Source organism: Strix aluco, chromosome 7 (genome assembly GCF_031877795.1).
Source record: "Strix aluco isolate bStrAlu1 chromosome 7, bStrAlu1.hap1, whole genome shotgun sequence".
In the NCBI taxonomy this organism is placed as follows: domain Eukaryota; kingdom Metazoa; phylum Chordata; class Aves; order Strigiformes; family Strigidae; genus Strix; species Strix aluco.
This window is the reverse complement of record NC_133937.1, coordinates 15,916,091-15,934,829: the sequence shown is the minus strand read 5'-3', so window position 1 is coordinate 15,934,829 and position 18,739 is coordinate 15,916,091. Positions and strand designations below refer to the sequence as shown.

Genomic DNA, 18,739 nt, shown 5'->3' with positions numbered 1-18,739 from the left:
AAATAAAAAATACCCAGGAAAAGCCTTTTGGAGTTTGGTTATAAGTACTGAAAAAAAGGCAGTTATACAAAAGCCTATGCAACAGTTGGACTGGAAATTCATAGTTGAGATAAAGCATTCTGCCTCCCTTGTCCATTAAAGCTGCAGAAAGCATGGGAATGTTCATTTAACATCATTACTGCAGAAGTGATGGTGAAGCCAGAATTTGACTTAAGGGTCTCATGTAGACCAATATCAAGGCAGCATTCTTAAGAAAATATTTGATTGAGCCAAGCTCACTTTAAAACACACATTTCTGAGAAAACATTAAATTTTTTGTCACATTATGCCCAAGTTCTTTGACTTCACACTTGACATCCAGGGACAGTCTTTTGATCCTCTGTCATTACTGGTTTAAACTAGTTTTGAATTCTCCATATACTGATTCTAAATTAATCACACCCAAATTCATTCCTAACATAACTTCACTATCTTCTTGCAGTGTGGAAACTATTTGACTGTGTTGAATTCATACTTCTAAATTCAGTAGCAGATCAATGATGATATATTATCTACTTAACTTAATTCGGTTTGGGGACTAATTTACAAACCAGGAAATCTCTAAAATAAACTGTAGTTGTTAACATGTCGTACCAGTTTTATATTGTTTGAGGGATTTATGGTGCTTTTCCAGTGATAATTACCATCACTCTTAAACTGTGCCTAAACAACACAAACTATAAGGACCACTAGATTCAGACCTCTTGATTTAATGGGATTTAAATTTTTATTTGATATTCAGTTCATTTCTCCCTATGTTTTTTCTATATCACATATAGAATATATAGGTAATAAAACTAGAATCACTGAAAAGAGACTTACTTAGCCCTCCAGAAGGTACCCATATGAATTTCCTTCTGACTATCACATGAAAGCTAGATACAACATGAAGATTTTAAGGACAGGGTAAGTAAAAAGGGAGTGAAAAGTCTGTGAAGAAATTCCTTAGGAGAAAAGAAGTGAACGTGGTATCTTCAACAGGCTTGCAAGACAAAAACATCGCCATAGGCAAACCTAAGACAGCAAAGCAATTCTATTTGATGTTACCAGTGCATAGAAAATCTTTAGAAAGCAGATTTCTTAGAGACAATCGGAAATGTTGGCAATGTTAACAGTTGGTCATTTAATACTACTCATGCTGAAACTAATTCAATAAGACTGGCATGGTGACAGTGAATTGCATTCCCAAGTGGTGTTGGTTTGCAGATGTTTCCTTGAGTCTGGCCCTGTGACTGATAGACATATTGGCTCTTTGAATGCTTACTTCTGCAGAGACGACGATTTCTCAGACTCACAAAGTGAGTCTAACAGACATGAGTTGCAGGTAACCCTGACACTCTTACAACAGCAGGAAAATTAAAGTGGGACTCCAAAGAGAGGGACTGCTATCTGAGGACAGGTGGATATTAGTGTGACACCTCCCTGTGCAGCAGGCTCCAGTGTTTAAGTTTGCATCTATGGTACAGGAAAGGTAAGACACAGCTTTTGTCACAGCACACTAAAAAAAGCTCAAGTAGCTGTAGACTCCTTGACCAGTTAAAGTGGCAGGCCCAGTTGGGTCCTCTGCAGAATTACAAGTCAAAATGGCAGCAGCAAGATACACTCACTTATCTGAGAGTAGGGAAAACTAATCTTGTTCCCATGCACCCTAGGGGTTGTTCTGCTGGAAGCATCCCTGGAGGCCCTGCTTCCCTCTTTTTCCTGAAGGTTTTTCTCTCCCCATCTCAGGATGCACTCCCTAAAACATCTTTTAGTGAACCAGGTTCTTCAGATAGTAAGAGCGCATGAGTATTTCCCTACTAGCTAAAAGCAAATTGAAGAAAGTTGGCATAACTGCATCTAAATGTGTAAGTCCTTCTTGCCCTCCCTCTACTGCCATGTGCACACACACACAGAGGCATGCACACACATACTCTCCATCAATGGCTATTTGTAGCCACCTCTCTCTAACCCTTCAAATATTTGTCCTCCTATGACGGTGTTAGAAGACTGAAGTAAATGTGGCATTTCTGTTAGACACGGACTGTCAAGGAGCGCTGTAATTGCACACTGCACACACAGTGCATTCAGTCTGAAATGCAGGAAGCATGTTAAAGGGATTTTGTTTTCTCCTTGAATGAAAAATAGACTCATGTTTTAATATTTTTCATCCTATAGCCTTGGAAGATGTGAGAAATATCTGCTATTTTAGTTTAATTTCCTTGTCCTTGCTTAATTTAGACACCTCTACAAATCCACTTCTTAAAAAATATAAAAATCTTGGAAAATTGGAATACTTGGGGATTTTGTATGCCCATGTTTGGAGTCACAAGGCATCATATACCCTCAGGACACATTTCTGTGCCCAAGTCACAATGTAAATTCTATACATAGGCTATTTTTTTCCTCCAGAAGAAAGGAAAAAAAAAAAAAAGTGCAGGAAAACTAACCTGCTTTATCAGAACTTTCATTTAAAGGCATGAAAAACTACAAGTGACAGCTGTGCAGATTCAGTGAATATGACATTTCTGAATTTCTTCAACTTGACGAGTAAACACCTTAAATCGGTAATGCTATATGCATAATACATGACCTGTATTTTGACATCCATCATCAAATGCTGACTTGAGAAAATACAGGTTTGTACGTCAAGGAATAGCACCCATAAAGCAGGGAGAAATTCAGGTCACAGGGTATTAGGAAATCTCTATTTCGTTACAGAAGCTGAAACAAGCTAAGGCATCAGATTTAAGATCCATTTTCAGCTGTGAAAAGATTCAATTCCTCCGCACAGAGCATTCATTTAGAAATGACATGCTTTCCTCACAGCTTCTTTTCATTTTCCTTTTCATATTCCATTTTCTCCTTCAGTCCCCAAATCTCGTTCCATTAACGCTCATCAAAATCGCAAAACAGGGCTGATAGTTGTGATCTTCTTATAACCACAGTGTCTCCTTGTTCAGCAAACAACTGAGGGAGCTGTGGCTACAATTGCTTAGCAGGATCAACTTCTTACTGTAGAAGTCACATGGCCTGTGCAAGCCTGAGCACAGTCCCTGCACAAGGAAATACAGTAACAGTGGGGGGCTTCTGGAGGAGGGAATTCTCTTTACCCACAATTAGGAGGTAAGGTGCAGCACAATCATATCAGTTTCTGCAGCCACATCGCATCCAATACGAAATTGCTGTGCTGGGTGATTGCCTTTGCATCACTTGGTTTTTCGTTTTTTGTGCTTTGGTTTTTCTCCTCGCTTATTAAACTGTCTTTACCTCAACCCATGAGTTTTTTCTCACTTTTGCCTTTCTGCTTCTCTCTCCCATCCCACTGGGGGGAAGTGAGAAAGAGACTGGGTAGGGGCTTAGTTATCAGCCAGGGTCAACCCACTTCCATTTGCTATAGTGATAACCACCATAACATCAGACTGATGAAACGGTTTAGACTTCAACAGGAGGTAGCAAGCCTTTGTCCCTCTCTGAAAAAAGATGCTGCCAAATAGATCATGCCTCTGAGAGGAACACAGGCTCTGGGCTCCTGACATGATCAAAATCAGTAAGGACTGGCAGTCGGGAGCCACTGCTTCCCTCCTGGCCACAGCCTTCTGCTTTGAGAGGCAGGGACTCCTGTGTCCTAACTCAGCTACCTGCTCTGAAGGAGTTTGAGCCTCCTGTAGTTCTCTGCAGAAAGCAGCTGGTTCAGCGTCTTGATTCTGTGCAAAGAAGTATGTCCCAGCTCCCTCTGGGATACTACTGCTCACACAAGTAGGTGAAACAGCCAAAAATTCTATTAGAGGCACGATCCTACCTCTTTAAGATATTCTCATCTTTGTGGAAGGAGAACCTTGGGCAAACTTCCTCCCCATAAGGAGGCAAGCTCTTTTTTCTAAGAGTTACTGAGGATTCAGGTGCTGCCCAGCTCAGAGCTCAGTAGGGCCAGCTGGCTGTCCTTGTCTCTTACAAAACACCACCTACAAAGTAATGAGCAGCACTGTCCTTCTGTGAGAGGTGTGCCTCCTGAGCCAGGCTGATCCATGGTCCTCCCAGGAACTCAGAGGGCACTAAATGTGGCTCAGCAGTAACATGCAGGTATTCTGGGAGCCACAGTGGCACTGTGATGAAGTTCAAAATTAAAGAATGTTGGCATGCTTAACAGTGACTTCTGCCCACTGAAAGCACCAGCAATAATTATAATTTGCCCTGCTTACATATTGTTTGGAGCAACTGCCCTGATGGCCAAGTGATCTGATTGTGCTGGCCATAAACTCCTGTGCAGTTCACTTGACCGAGTAATGTCCCATGAAATGCGGGAAGGTTTACTCTAGATAGCAGTAAATATAGCAGTTTGCTGAGGGGCCAGTAAAGGTTTACCAGGGTTTTAATATAGAAACAAACTTGGCTCTTGAATGTGCATTGCTTCTGTTCCACTGACTTCACTGAGACCCAGATGGGCATATTCTCAAACCAGATTTTTATGTTACATTTATAAAGTATCTTTCGTTCTAAAGAACCATAATGGATCCTTTATGATCCTATTTCCCTTTCCCCCTGCTCCTTTCCTCCTTGCCTCCCTTCCCTTTCAAAGATGTATGTTTTACTAAACTGGAACTCCATGCAGACAGAATGCAGTTTCCCAAACTGAAAATCCACTTGGCAGACCTAAAGGTTGTGGCCTTGTCATTAAAGTGCCATGTAAATTGATAGTGCCTTTTAAATAATGCTATTCTAGGGAAAGGTGCCATGGGATTCACTGGGTAACGTATGCACTAATGTCCTCAAAAATATAATTTTAAAAGCACGTATATACTATTAAATAGCTCTGGTTCATCTAAGAAGCATGAAACAACAATCATATTTTGAGCATATTTGAATAACACACAGGTGGTGAACTGTCAAACATGCCCCAACAAGTTATCATGCGGAAATATGGAACTAGGATTTTCATTAAGCAGAGCCAGCCAAAGAGAAATAATTCTCTTACAAAAGGACCTCAGAGCTATATCCCTTTGCTACTGTTTGCTGACAATGTCCATTAATATTCCAGTGAATTCAACTGAATGATAGACTATACCTGTTATTCTCCAAAGTACAGCCACTTGGGTATACCTGGAAAGTTCAGCAGCAGTCATGCAGCTAAAGAGCTGCTGACATTCATGGGAATCTGTTACAGCATTCAATTTAGAAACAATTCTATCTTCAATGTCCCATGTGGTCTGAGACAGAGAGTTGTAGTTTGGCCTCAAAATGTGGAAATCCTAACCTCTGGTTTCAGTTCTTACTTTTACTGTAATTTGTGCCTGAAGATCTAATAATCTCTTGGAGATGATCTCTAAAGCTCTGGAAAAGGAGAATGTGGGAGAGCAGATGTGACAGCATAAGCTTCCAGCTCTCTCAGAGACTGCAGCACCTTCAGAGATGCTCTGGGACCAAACATAGGCTAGGTTAAATCTAGAGAGAGTGAAGGGTGAAGAAGACTAGCTTTCTCAATTGTAACAACCCTCCAATGCTTTGGGACTGGAACAACTCCTGGAGCACTGAATGCTGAGAGACACTGTTACAGAGAACAAGCTGCCATCTTCCTTCCAAGTGCTCTTCTCCAACATCTCTTCGTACACATACTGTTGAATTACACAAACTTGTTGTGAAAATGTCCAAATCAAAGCTCTAATGAAAGTACAGGGAAGTGGGATCAATATTAGTTTTTGTTCCCCAAAGCATGAGAACCGTTCTTGGGTGGGTTAGTGGTCCCATGTGCTGAAAGTGTAAAGGATTTATAGGTCTACTGGTCCTTGTGCTGCTCTAGCGAGGCAGGATTAAGCTGTAAAAACAAAGGTCAAGAGAAGGATTGGAGTTTCATCATCTTGAGGTCTTGCATTGAATGATATCATATTGTTTCCATTTTCAATTGTGAACATCGTAGTATGTTAGAACTAGCATTATATTTTAAGCATAGTGCATAACTATGTATAACTTACAGGGCTTTATTCACAGGTATTTACATGCGTCTGAGTTTCATCATCAAACACACACACAAAAAATGAAGTCTACCTGAAACTGCCTGTTTTGTTTGTAGGTTTGGGGTTTTTTTTTCACAAAATCTCACATGGTAATTACCCAAACCATAGCACTTCCAAGGTTCACCAGAAGCTTACACAAACCCAAAGCTACCAAAACAAGTAGGCTTTCTTTACTAATGCTTTGCAGAGCATAGAGTTGATCTCTCCTTGCTGCTTTGCTCAATTTAAGTGAGATAATACATAGTCACTAGCCATAGCACTTCCCTCATGTCTGCTAGAATGGAAACTTTATTTATCTGCACAGTAAATATTGCTGGCCAGTATTAGTCTGACAAGAACTTCTCACTCTCAGTGGAATCAAGTACAATTTTACTGAATTTCTTTTTATATTTGGTAAAGGGAAAACAAAATTAAATTTAATGGTTCTGAGACTTCATCCTTATTTTTTCAGTACTATAGTAATTTTGTAAAGGTCTAAGCAAGGTTTTGCATAGGTTACTGATTTCTTTGGCATGACATATCCTTTTTGGTTTGTTTTTTTTTGTTTGTTTGTTTGTTTGTTTGTTTTTTTAACCAATAAAGCCAAGGTTGAACTAGAACTCCTGTTATGCAATGCAGCCATCTTGTTTTATACACATCTGTCTTGGGAACATAAAATGTACTCCAGGAGTATATCAGTGACTTCTTATTCAGTCTCTAGTGCATAAGCAAACAATGCCAAAAGTGTAAAACTTAGGAAAATATTTTCAGATTTTTTAAAGCAGTGAAAAGATTAAATCACAGAAACCTATGAGGGCCATGAAGACAGGCATAATGAATACAGCCAAGCAAACCAGGATAATTGCTTGGGGCTTTTAGGCTATCAAGAAGGGAAATTAAACTGAGACACTCTGCAGGTTCTCTACTGTGCAACAAGAGGAATGGACAGGCCATCAGGTGTTCATCTCCTGATAGTACCATTTTGTAACTTTCTTTAAGCATCTATTTTCTAAAGCCATCTCCAGAAACAGAGGAATGATTGGGTAATTCTCTAATTGAAAACACCTGGGACAACACACAGTAAAATACAAAGGATTTATAGAATGCAGAGGACAACTGTTTTCAAACTACATACCCTACTGCATGGGATGTGTTCACATTAATTATATGCTCTGTTTTTACAAACTGGTCAGAGAATATTTTAACTCCTTCCAATATACCATGTGCCTTGGATTTGTTAAATTCATGGTTTGTTTTGTAATTGTAATATCATCCTTGGTTTTCCATCTGCTTTTTCCCCCTTTCCACTGTTGTCATGAACCTGTTTTTCCAAAGCCTACTCCTGTTGGGAAAGAATTTAGTTTTTTCACATTGTTCTTCCAGTGGAAATTTATCTCTTGGTGGCAAGTGACTATTCATTCTTTCTGGTGATTGCACCCCAAGGTATAGCACCTAGTCCTAATACTACTGACCAGGTGCTAGAGTAGTTTGGCTACTTCTCAAAGGATTTTTTTTTCATTTGCTTTTTTTTATTTTGTTCAGAAAGAATCACTAGAACTATACAAATAATTGGAAAGAGAGAGAAGAAATAGTAACATCTATTCATTCAGCAATTATTATGGGATACACTTAAATTCATAATAACATCAGAAATTATAATTCTTGTGGGTTTTAGCCAATTACAAATTTTATTTTTTAATTATCCCTAATCTCCATTTACCATTTAATAGTTTTCTACACTAGGTACTTCTAGGGCACAAAGTTGGTAGCATATAAGTGAAGCACAGGTTTATAGCTAAAAGAATTTAATATAAAATAATGCCAAATTCATTCTGGTTTAATCATTAATCAACCTTGCATATTTAGACCTCAGGCAAAAATAAATAAATATGCTGAATAAAATTTATCAAATCAATTAAGCTATACTACCTAGTTCAGAGAGACAGGTATTCAATAACTACAAATTAAATGGAAAGCTCACCATTAAAAAAGATATAAAGGAATGTTAGGTGAGATGCTACATTATGTCATTATATCCCACATTGTATCAAATAAAGTGAATTTTTCCTCAGTGAAAAAAGAAGAGCAAAGCCAGATGTCATACCAAGCAATCAATAAAAATACTTTGATAAATAAAAGTAACAATGTTGTCCAACACATGATTGGCAACTACTGAAACATGAATTAAACAAATTTCCCATTGCTTCTTATGGGAAAATTATGCAGATTAGAATTTGATTAGGTTTATATCATGAGACTCAATTTGGACTTTTAATCTATTAAACTCCAATAAATGAGGCATCCGAATAGCTCCCCTGAGCAGCAACAGTAATAACCACAGCAGTCATTTTTTGCAATATATATTCTGACAATTTCTTTAGCAGATCATCCCATGTCTTTAAGTACAATTACTTTCTAACTTCTACAAAAATTTCAGGTGTACGCAGTGAGGAAATGGATCCATACAAAACGCTTAAACAGACATTTTGTGATAATCAACATCTGTCACTGTTCTGGCAATATTGTTTTTCCATCAACTTGGACTTACGGTTGACTTCATGGTTTATGTGGGCTAAATAGTGCCAGCAGACTTGTAAATTACTCAAGCTGGAACTGAGCTGGAAATCTACGGTAAAATGTCATTAAGTTCTCTACAGGCTGGGTCAAAACTAAAATCCCACATTCAAGGCTGTCTTGGGGATCAAAGATTTAACTGTGAAGGCTAAGGCCTCATTTTATCAAAGAAATCTGAACTGGATTCCCAGAGCTGAGCTCTGAGACAGGTTGGATTCAGATCAAGACCACCTATAATTTATCTAGCAGGTATGCTCCACAGGCCTCCTGCACATTTCCTGCAGTTTAATCTATTTGCAAGTATCCAAAAGCTCCTCTCCCGTCTTACTCCACGTTGTAAAAAAGCAACTCTTGGCAAAGCCTGCTGACTTAGAGAGCATACTGTGCCCATGTCCAATCCTGCTAGATTTCACCAAATCCTATCACAACTTTTTAGTGGACAGGTTGTAATAAAAGCACATAGTCAAATGACAGTATGCAGTTGATCCCCAAAGGTTAAATTTGTAGTTTTAAAACTTCAGGGTTTGATTAAATGCTCAAAGTAAAGGAATGTGGATTTTGTCTTCCTGTGTTAATATACTTTTTAAAATGAGAGGTTTAACAGAGAATTTCCTTCTGGTATTCATGCTTTCAGAATACCATTACAGAGATTCTCTGCAAGCCAATATATTTTACCGGAACTCCAAACTAAACACCATAAATTGGGGAAAAAAAATCAGTCATGCTCTCTGTCACTCAAATACTGCCTTCTGTAACATACACAGCTTCAGAGTGGCATGTCTGTTAAAGACATCTTCATAGATATCATGCATGAAAATGAGTATCAAGTTGTTCTGAACTATGCCAGTCTGCATAATACTAACTCAACCAACTTTTCCATAGAAAGCACAATAAATCACTCCCACCCATGTGCAGCTAACACTGTGGGGAATGATAATTGCCTAAGGAGTATTCGTATATTTCTTCAAACAAAACCTTCTGGTCCAAAAAGGTAGCTTACTACAGCCCTGTTGTGGTTTAATCTAAACCTTGCAAACAACATATGGTGCCCAACGTGAAATGGGAATAAGGAAACACCATCCTAGGGTTTGGAGTGTATTTTCAAAATACATATATCATCCCCTCAGCACAACTAGTTGCACTTCAGAAATATTGGTATTACTGGCCAGTATGAAAACTGATCCCTGCCATGCACAATAAAGTAATAGGAAGGTAAGGACCTCCAGAAAGCACCTCTATTAACATAAATGTCAACCCTCTGATACTGAAGTTCAGAGGAATGGGTAACACATCAAACCAGCCTTATACTCTGTTCAGCTTGGTATATTATCCCTGTTTTATATGTCACATATACAGTATGCCGCATTATATTCTGGTTTCAATATAGGTCTACCAAACACTAAAATTGGCTAATTTATTGCAATTGCTTTTGACTCTGGAAATAAACAGACAATGAAGATTTCCTTTTCTTTCTACTCCTCTTTTTCCACATTAAAAAAATCATCTAAGTAGAAATTGCACAATTACGGAATCAGGATGAATCTGAAGTAGCTCTCTAATTGCATATGCTTGGATGATGTACCAGTAGCAATATATTAGCTACTAATAATATCTAAGGTTGTGTAGACACAACTGCCTGAAGAACAGCAGTGATACTACTGGCAGTACCCAATCTGCAAAGTTTGGGAACCTCTGCTTCAGCCAGCAGATCCAGAATCAAGAAGACAGAAAGCAACTTATGCCTCTCATGGCCATTCTAGGGGGAAGCATATCCAGAGCATATAGTCAACAGTGTAAATAAATAGCTAATTTGTTCAAATGTATCAAGAAAAAAGGAAAAGTATACTCAAAACCAGTGAGATACTGCCTGCTCTTAAGAAAAGATGAATTTTCCATTGTTAAGTTTGCACTATTTTGGCTCACAGTCTTTCCCCTCTTAGTGAATATTAATCTTAGAAAGAAAAGTAACTCATTATCATGATAGAATGACTCATATTATTTTATTAGAGTTTTTGCTAAAATCTTTAAGGGTTTTGCCTGCCTCTCATAGTTCAAATGTCTTTTTATATTTAAGAAGTGTCTCTACACCAGCTCCATATATATGGGATCCAAACCCCATTACACTAGCAACCAAGCTGGTAAAGAAAATGATAACAATAAAATGTAATGTGGTATTCTTTAAGTAGTGAAAATTAGGTGGCAACCATAAAATATATGCCATGGTATCCAGTGCACAGCACAGTCATACTGAAAATTTCCAGCAAGCAGCGTTGGTTATTTTTAGTTTTCAGTGTTATATTGACTATTTACTGTCATTCATGCATCTAAATACTACTTTTGGATTTAAAAATGGCATAATCTCTATAAACACTTAACACATTAAACTTTCCTATCCATTATTATTTACTGGAGAGTTAAATGTTTTGATAAAAATAAAATGCTTACTTCCTTGCTTGAATTTCATTAGTACCGATATCAGTGGAAATAGCTGTCCTTTCAACTAAGGGTTTTGAATATTTCTGAAAGTCTTTAGTCTTTTTCTTGTTATTTGATAGGATTCTAAGAATAAATATTCAAGTTGCAATGTGGATTTTTGTAGCTAGTGAGGTAGTTTAAGAAGTTTGAATCTGTGGTTTTGGGCAGGGCCAATTTGAACTATAAATCTGCAGATAAATTTTAAGACCTATTTACACTTGACACCGTAATGCACATTGCTATAAAATAAAAAAATCAAGATATATTCCAAATTTTAAGAAGCATCCTCTTTGTCTATCTAATTGAGTCTACAGCTGTCTCACTCAAAATGGAAGATATGTCCAGACAGACAAGAATTTACATTGCCACTCAAGAACTGATTTGAAGATTTAATTGAAGAGTTAATAATCAAATTCTCAAATGTTGAGAGACCTGGGAGACACAAAGGTAACGTTGCACTTCTCAAGCAAGTAAGCAGAATCTCTTCCCTCTCTTCCCCACCTTTTTTCTCCTGACAGACTTCCCATTGCTTATCAAAGGGTAGCTCCTGCTTCCCACATGACAGAAGTCTTATAGAGAAATGAATCAAGAGAGTACTAGTTTTGGAAAAAAAGCTCAGGAGGGCACTGCTGTCCCCTGCCTCCCTTCACTGATCAATCCCCAGTTCATCCTCTCATGAACACCTGGAAGGAAACACTCTAGGTCCTTTCCACATTGCTAGCTATCAAATTTGTCTCTACTGTTGGACAAGAAGAAAGATGAAGACATTTCTACCCTTTCATGAATTTTAGGTCTCACACTAGGCTCATCAGCACCTAATAATGAAATTTAAAAACAAAAAGTCTGCAATTTTCATTAGTTTTTAGTAAAGTTACTGTAGGTGCTAGACACTAAAAAACCCAAGAGGAGTTGAGAACGGAAACATTACTTTACATGCCACATGTCTGGCTAAGAAAATTATGTAAATAAGACTTCAAATCTGTGTTTAAAAACTCCATGAATGTCATACTTTAAGGAATCCTTTTCCAAGATTTTGTGGCAAAAATCCCTTTTTTATGAACTCTAAAGAAGATTTCGTTGCAAGGAGCAGGCAATGAAATCAACTAGGATGTAACAGAGTATCTGAGATTTATCTGTTTGCTTAGGCACATTTATTAAACTGGAAGCAAGGCTGCTAAATTGGAGGTATATGGAAAAATCTTTTTGGTATTTGTCCTCTTGGAAAGAGTTCACCAAAACATTATTTTAAGCAGCTTGTCAAACACTGATTTCAAGCCAGGGTAGATTAGATCAATCAATTCAATAGATTTTTTTTTATATAGCTGAATTTATTTCTGAAAAGTCTGAAGTTACTGTTCTAGGAAGACATCTTCTTCATACATAAAAAGTTAGAATGGAAACAATTCATAAATTATTGAGGGTTTATAACAGATATAGTTTCTAAAATACACAGCTTAATATGCTAAACAAAATGGTTCAAGTACCTTTTCTGAATTTAATTTTGTTACAGCATAAACTGTTTTTGATCAAGCTCACACTTGTGACTAATGGAACATTTGTTCTTAAGAGTATCTCCTATAACTGTAGTGTTATTAATCCAATCCATCTGTCTTCAAACAAACAAGAAACAATTTCACCATTTTCTCAGTCCCCACATGACACTGTCTGATTTCAGTGGAATCTCTCCTTCTTTTTTCTCAGGAGTTATTTAAAGAATGTCTGGCTATCTCACTTGGAGACTCATTTCTAAGTCACAGAACAAGCAGACTGACATGAATTTAACAGAAATAGGAAGTCCTATGAGGACATCCAATCACATTATAATCCTGCCTATGCACTTAAGCAAAAACTCTGTGAAGTCAAACTTAGAGAAAATATATATTCTGTTACACTGTAGAGATACTCTGCCTCTCATTACTAACCAGTCATCATGTTCCTGTATTAGTATTAAGAGTATCTGACATTTAAAGTTGAACACAAAATTTAAACCAGCAACCAAACCTCAAATCAACATGAAAGGTCCAATCTGAATTATACTTTCATAGAATCTACTTTAAAGCTCTAAGCAAAGTTTGCAAAAGATCAGGTATTCCTCTGACATTGCAGAAATTTTATATAATCTTGTATCCAAATAAGTCAGTATGAAAATTCCCAGTAACCACAATCTTATTGGGGCGTTTGAATAAAAATAAATCACAATAACTAGTCAAGAACAAAGTTTACACTTCTTCCTTCAATAAAAATTCCTACATACCATTTGAAAAATTCATAGATCTACTTTTTCAAGTTTGGTTTGTTCAGATGTTAAAAAGAAAAGCTGCAAAAATACATTATCAGCACAGCAGTATTGATTCTCAAATGAAGGTCATGCTTCAGTTCAGCCTGCATATCCAACTCTGCAGATGCTGAAAGGTTTGGAAGGTTCTTGATAACCAGAAGCTACCAAGTTTTTAGAGAGTTCCTATTACGGAAAGTCTTGACTGCCTCAAATTTAACCATGTCAAACTTAAAAATCAGCAGGTCTGTCTTGTAAAAGAATGCCAAGTATTTTGTAAGTTTTATCCTAAAGCTAAGTTCTGCAATACGCTAGCAGGTGTTAGATTCTGCTCTTCTACAGTGGATATCACAGACTAGTGTTTAACTGGAAAGAACAAAGAACTAAAATCTATCTTTTTCCTGTAACTTTATTAGACTGGTGGAATCTGCTAGATATTGATACTTTGTATCTCTTCCACACTAAAGAATAAATAGTGACATTGATCTCTGAATTCACATATGTCCTTTAAAAAAACCAACCACCTTTATGCATATAAATAACCATTTATTAAACAAACAATACGTACTGAAGCAAAGAAGGATACCAGAATTACGCTCATGAGGCTGCCTGCTTTGGTATACAACTTTCAAACTATCTTTTAATCCTGTAATATATTATCTATATGTTCCATTTTCTTGAAGTTATCTTCACAATCAAGATGCTATCACAAGTATCACGGGCATTGGAACTATTTTTAATTTTCATTTAAATAGCAATTAAAGAAAGACAATGGATACACAAGATAATAAAGTAAGTGATTAGCAGCATGCAAATGACATAGGCTTAATGATAATAACCTGTTCTATTCTCCACAGGGCCTGTCGAGAGAAATCCTTCCTACATGTGGTTGTGCAGCTAATGTGCCTCAGCCTACAATTACAACATTGCTGACACCATTAACCACTGAAACAACATCACTTCATGAAATCCTTGTTGTCTCATTAAAATGCAAAGGGTCAGGTAATTTACCAGAATTGTGTGTCTACTTTTGTTGTGGGTAATTAGCAAGCGTTACCCAGCATGGACTCCTACTGGGAAATAGTGAAACTCTGAAATATTAATTTATTTTTTTTTTTAATTTGATGAGAATTTGAAAGATTGAAAAACTACAACCTCAACACTCCTTTGCATTCAAGGGGCCATGAAATATAGACCTTTTATACATTTAATGTCACAAGATTTTACGGTTGGTTATTTTAGAAACTAAACTTCAAATTTTAAAAAATTTATGCTTGTATAATTGGATCTAGACATAAATCTCCTTCCGCAATTAAGAACTTTTAAAAAATACAGAGACAGAGAAGCAAAACACCTTACAGTTTCTTAAAGACTTAAAAACCAAATGGTTTCTTCAGAAAGACTTTTTTTAAAGTTAAAGCACAGAGATTGGTACAATACATTCTAATACCCATGCTCCCTTTCTTCTTGCTAATTGAAGTCCCATATCATCATTTAAAGCAACCTTGATAACATTCACTATTGGCTCACATCTTGTCAGGGAGCAAGAATGGTCTCATTCTTTAAATGGAAGTTTTGGAACATAAAACACATTCCAATAAAAGTGAACAGAAAATTATGAATTCATTAAACTACTTTGGTATCTTGTGCTATATATAATATTTATATTCCAACTACTGTAAAATATGCTTTAATATCTTTAGGCAACTATAAGGACTTAAATATTTATAAAATGGCTAAAGATAAAGTATAGCTCTCTTATTCCTACATACAGATGATGTAAGGCATGCAATCAAAGACAATAACACTTTCAACCCATTTGTCATCTTAAAGGAGCCTTTCAACTTCAGATCCCTTGTGTGCAATCTACATAAGAGTTGTTGCCTACATAGGCAACTCCAGAGGAGTTTGCTCCTTAAAAACTACCAAGAGTGCTATACTTCACATAAAACAGGGTTTTCTGAAAATGGAGACAAAACTATAAATTTGCAGGCAAAACAGCTCCAAGTGGGGCTTCAAAATACTGCTGTATTTATCTCTGGGACATCTGGGAACAGGAAGCATTTTGATTTAATATTTCATAACATAGAGGCAATTGCTTCCTTGCCTGGTGTATAATTAATGCTCATAAAAGGAGCACGGTTTTTTTATTCCTCAGCATCAGAAATGCACAAAAAAGTACACCTTCATAATAGGGGGTTTGCTTTCAACATGTTGAACAGCAAATAATAATAAAATAGAGTCACCATGAATTTATAACAGTCTTGGGATGGTTAAATATATTTATAGTTTAAGTGTGAAATCATGTGCTTGATGTACTGTACTATCTACCTCCTTTGCCTGGTTTTATCTTTCTCTGGCTGAAGCAGAAGGTATCTTGAAAGCAGAGCAGAAAGAGGAAATTGTGAAAACTTGAATGTATTTGGACTAGGACCTTACAGCATTTTCTCAAATACATGGAAACTGTGTCAAAGAAATGTGTCTCTCCAGCCATTCTCCAACACATTTTTAGTTTATAAGCAACATAACTGAAAACCTCTTTTCTTAATAGTTTTTCTCCCTTCCTAGGAAAACTTAGAGAGACAGGAAACTGTTCTCCACGTGTACAAGTTCCGGCAGCTAGTGTTAGTGTCTAACTGCAAAGAAAATACAAGAAGTGCAAATGATGCTTGACTTTTCTGTCAAGGGTTTCTTTTGAAGGTTGAAAGGTTGGCAAGGTCCTAACATAGATGGCTTCTATAGCACAGGAAACAACGTGAACAGCCTCTCCCACCGAGGATCTTTAGTTTATTTAAGTCCAAATCTTGCAAAGACTTGCACATAATCTAACTTTACACAGGTGGATAGTTTCATTGAAGTCAGAGAGATTTACTAACCTGTATAACATTGAGCACATAATTTAAGTTTTGGAACAAGCAAGGCATCAGATTGTACACTTGCCAGGGCAAAGGCCATATTTTATTCTTGTATATATCAGGACTATGACAACAAGCTCTTAATCCCATCTAGAGCTCCAGTGTGCTACCATAAAATAAATAACAGCTATCAGCTGATCCATCTAGTTCAGCAGGATAAGAAATTATGTGCATGTTGCAAAAAGGTAATACTGAGTTATTTATCACAGTGACCTAATCTTCAAAAATTGTATTTTTTTGTGAGCAAAAGGTGATGTGAGACATGTGCTTGGAAGTTAGGATACCCTTACCTCATTTTTCAGTTATTAATTTCATTACTTAGGATGGTCAGACTTTGGTTTGAAAAATAATTGTGAAACAGAACTAACATAAACATTTCAAAATTTAGTTAGTTAAACAATAATCAACCAAGTAGAAAATTCTGCTAATTGGATTACTATTTTTGTCATTTACAACTGATTCTACCAAAAATACAAGGAGCATTCAGAAACACACAACATAAAAACATCCTTACTCAGGTGTAACCCCTACACTAAACTATGAATCCTGACAAACCCATAACCTTGATGTCAATGCAAAATATGTGCCATTTTTGCAAATATGACTGGTAGGATTGATATTGTCTAGGAGAAAATTTTTCAAAACATCTATGTGATTTAGGAAATTATGAGCTATCTTTAAGTATAACAAGCATTCTGCAGCCTACATTGCATTGATTTGCAAAGACACACAGGAATCTAAGTGTTGAAAAGATTAAAGTTAGTGTCATAGCTCACTTTGACACTTAAAAAAATTACCGCAAATCTTTCAATTTTTGCCAGCACTATTCATTTATTTATTTTTAATAATACATCTACATTTGATATTCTAAATTTACTTACATGTTTTCTTAAGGAGGTTAAGTAACTCCTTAAACTCTGTAATTATTTAGTTGGCTTAAGTAGAGTTTGATTTTTCTATATTTGAAATTAAGGCTCTTTATTTCTACATTTTCATGTAATATAGCAAATTAAGCATAGGAAACGGTGCTGGAGTTACCACAGAATATTGAATTCCATAACAGCCTAAAAAGCAGCTGCACCTATGATTATCAAACTCTATATTCTGAAATTTTCACTTTAGAACTTTAACTTATGACTATAAGAGAAATAAGACTCAATATTTACCAAAAAAATCCTCCTTCAGAAATAAAACTACTGTTTTATAACAAATATCTCTAACAGCATTACAATACAGTTATCTCTGAAAGTGACAAAATACCTTTCCTAACCAAGCATTTCAGACAGTATTTATCCTTTCCCCTTGTTTAAGAATTTTCTCTAATTTCCAGTCCTGATAATACTATTGTTCACTCTTTTTCTAACATTTCAAAGATAAAACAATCAAGAATTATTGATTGGTAGAGGTGAAAAAGAATATATTATCTACAAACACAATGGAATGTAGATCTCAAATTTGCTTAATAGGAAACTTCTTGCAGCAGGTTGTGAGACTAAATTCATCGAAAATTGCAATAATTTAAGAATTAATCAACAGATTGTGAAATAAATGTAATGAAACTGAGTGGCTAACTGTTTTTGTCCTTTCAAATGAAGTCTAAGCCAGCTCCAGTAAAAAATTATGATGAAGCCATAAGTGATTTTTAAAGGAACTGGATCAAATGTAACTAAACTTGTACAACTTTTTTTCAGCTTGTGCAATCTGTTACACTTGGAACTCAGTGTGTAAAATTCTGTGTATGTTTACTTGATTTTATAGGATTTTCCCCAGAAGAATCCTGCCATGACGCATGAGATGTATTACCCAGGAGTTCATCCCCTCTTTATTTTTTTCTCTTTATTCTTTCTTGTTGGAGGATCTATTACAAGAACTGTAAATGAAGGCCCTAAAAAGATCTCTCATGTGTTGAAATAGTGTTCCTAGGGAAAATTCTCATAAGTTGAAGTCATTCAGAAAACAGCTACAATTGTTACTATGCTGAAATACATCTACCCTGCTGTACTGTGATCTGTCTTGTAATGTCCATAGAAAAATTGTTACTATATAGCCTCCCCTTTCTGTACTTTAGGCCTGCTTGGAGCCAGAAGATCGCTTTTCTTTATTGCATAGTAAGTGTTTTTTAATGAAATGTACTGCTCTTATTATATAGGACTCAAAATAAGATCTAAATCACTATCCAATAAAAGAAAATTATTGAGTTGGATATCTAAAGTTACTACCCAGAGGCTACTCTGGTACAGTATTTATAAATCTCTAAATGGTTAAGTATAATTGTCTTTCTGGGTTTTGGGAAGAAAGCCAAATAGCAGTTTTAGTTACAACTGAAGAAAAAATATTTTTTGTTGGGTCCTGTTCATCTGGTGGATAAAACAAAAAGTAAAATTCCCACAATGTAAGTCTTTGAAAGAAAATACAAGAAGCACGAAAAACTAAATGGGAACCGTCAATAGATGGTACTTGAAGAAGAAAGGATGGAAAGGTCAACAGAATGA

General features: G+C 36.3%; 1 protein-coding gene across 19 annotated transcripts in view; it reads right to left on the bottom strand.

The window, feature by feature from the left end:
• The window catches only part of KCNMA1 (potassium calcium-activated channel subfamily M alpha 1), a 514,442-nt gene that overhangs the window by 31,093 nt on the left and 464,610 nt on the right, over positions 1-18,739 (bottom strand). The window lies entirely within an intron of this gene.